Below are 2,888 nucleotides of genomic sequence, written 5' to 3' on the forward strand. Positions count from 1 at the left end.
CATCCAGAAGCCGGAGACTGATCTGCCTCACCCGGGAAGAGCGCAATGATGGTGCCAACTTGGGCCAGTGAAGCAACATCCTCCACAACTAGACCGAAGAACAAAAGGACAGCAACTTGTCTGTTCCCCTTCCCCTAATTCCCCAGCACTGTTCCCATTCCCCAATTCAAAAAACACCTTTGGGATATCTAAACACTAATGAAATGAAGAGTACTGATAAGTGTGAAAATGAGGGGAAATTTAAGTGTCTTTCTCTTTTACAGATAATAGCGATGTACAATAGTTATGGATGAAATACAAGCTAACAAACAAGGTCCATGAGGGGATTTTAAAAACAGTTCGTGAGAGGAATAAAACAAAAATAATGGTAACATATACTCAGCTCTTCACAGTTCACCAAGTTTTGCTAACCTTATAATTAGGTTTTCTTATTCCCATTTTACAGATTAGGAAATGTAGGAAGTGTAACATTTACTGATACTTCCAATGACCAATGGGAGGCAGTTATGATACTTGATTGAGTGTGGAAACAAAGGTCCAGACAGGTTAAGTAATTTGCCATGCTGCATGTCTGCCTCCAGTGTCCACACCACAGTGAGAGGCCCAGGAAGTTTAAGCCACATTGCCCAAGTTACCTGGAGCCCAAGAGTGGCAGATGCTAGAATTCAAACTCAGGCATTCTGCCTCTAAATCCTGGTTCTTACCACCACATACCACGCAGCCTGAACACAAAAGTCGCCTTTTTATCTTGCCTTTCTTAACTGCAGATGTATAATTCTCGTAGAGGTCATAGCATGACCAATTTCCTACTCATCAAAGCACATTGGAAAGCATTCACTACTCCATGGGACCAAGGGACAGTCAAGCAGCTCAAACCATCCATTCCCAAGTGACTCAAGAAAGGGAGAAAGGCAGCCTGAGCTGGGAAAGTGGAGCTTCTACAATTAAAGGATGTTTGCATGGTCAGGAATGAAATCTGGGGTGAGAGCAAGGCCACCCCTTCTCTCAGCAGTGCTGGGTTCCAGGCTTCCACCTGTTTGATATTGTGATTAAAGTGACTTATTCAAACCTGGGGGTGGGGGGAGGGGGTGGAGATTAAGGCAGCTGTAGAGTGAAGAAGATTTAAGAGAACCAGGATTGCAGACAAAGAAACCTGGACTCTATTAGCCATATGACCTTGGACAAGCTACTTAATCTCATTATCTCATCTATTAGATGAGGATAATAAATTGTAAAGATTCGATAAGATCCAACAGAGTGCTCAAAAAAATGCTTGGTGGGGCCGGCAGAGTGGCTCAGTTGGTTAAGAGCATGAGCTCTGAGCAACAGGTTCGCCAGTTTGATTCCCACATGGGCCAGTGAACTGCGCCCAAGCTGAGCTGCCGCTGAGCTGCCAACAGGTGACAGGATGGCATGTGCTCCTAGCAACAAGGTTTCCAGTTCAACTCCCACATGGGATGGTGGGCAACACCCACCCGCAACTAAGATTGAACAAGGCACCTTGAGCTGAGCGGCCCTGAGCTGCCGACAGGCGGCAGATGGCGAATGGACTTGGAGCTGAGCTAGCTGCACCCTCCACAACTAAGATTGAAGGTCAACTTGGCTATTCCCCTTCCTCAACACGGTTCCCCTTTCCCGATTCCCCAATAAAATCTTAAAAAAAAGAAAAATGCTTGGTGTAGTTATGATGATTGTAAAATGCCTACATTTCCAGGCCAGGTTTCCACAACCTAGAAATCCCAACATCTGTGCACCTGTAGAAGCAAGGAAGGCATGTCAATCCACCTATAACCATGTACCTTTTCCATGCAAAAAAGAGACCTCTTGAAAGTCACGTCTCTTACTAAAACAAAGAGAGCCTAAACAGTCATCTATGATGCCTGGGAGCCAGCCTTTTAAATCTTAGGATTATGTTCCTGACATGGGATAAGCTCTCATTGAATAAAACCATCGTTTTAAATCCTTCCCAACCCCCTTCCCTCCCTCTTTCCCCAAAGTCCACTGATGCAGGCACCACCCCCCTTTCATACAACTATACTGTTTACACTTGGTGACTCATACCAGGCTCCTAAAATTTTACGGGATTTCTGCAAGCTCATTGCTTCCATTTGGACAAAGAAAGCAAAGGACAGCTGGACGGATAGCTAGCCCAAGATCTAGCAAAGTTGTCACACCACTATGACAAACCCAGGTTTCAATTTTAAATAGGTTAACCCAAGGTTAGTCAGCCAACAATTTGAAAGGTCCAGTTGCTCAGAGAAATGAACACGGACAGTATCCTCCCTTTCCAAGTTCACAATCTTGGAAAGGAGGCTCTTTGTATACGTTTTGGTTTAAAGAATGTTTATCAAGAAAAATGTCAACTTCCCTCCATTACTTCCTAGAAGGATGAGGAAGGAAAGATGGAGGTTATAGATGAAGTGTTATCCAAAAATACGGTGAATGTTTAAATTTTTTTTTAAAAATTTATTACAGCAAAAGACACATTGCCATTAATCCCCCTCACTTTGAACACACCTATCCCATCGTTCTTGCCACTTTCTGAAGCAGTTCTGGAAGTCTTCTTTCATGTGTCTTTAGTTGTGCTGTCGTGGATGCCTCGATGTCCTGAATCGATTCAAAACGTCTACCTTTCACGGTCATTTTGACTTTGAGGAAGAGCCAAAAGTCGCATGGTACCAGATCCGGTAAATAAAGTGGATGAGGACACGCCGTAATGTTTTTATATAACAGAAATTGCCGTACCAGAAACAATGTGTGACACGGAGCATTGTCATGATGGAGGATGAAGACACTCACAAAACAGGACTTCCAGAACTGCTTCATAAAGTGGCAAGTAGACCAGCCGAGTGGCTCATTGGTTAAGAGTTGGCTTGGGAGCGTGAGCT

Source organism: Hipposideros armiger, unplaced genomic scaffold (assembly GCF_001890085.2).
Source record: "Hipposideros armiger isolate ML-2016 unplaced genomic scaffold, ASM189008v1 scaffold_238, whole genome shotgun sequence".
In the NCBI taxonomy this organism is placed as follows: domain Eukaryota; kingdom Metazoa; phylum Chordata; class Mammalia; order Chiroptera; family Hipposideridae; genus Hipposideros; species Hipposideros armiger.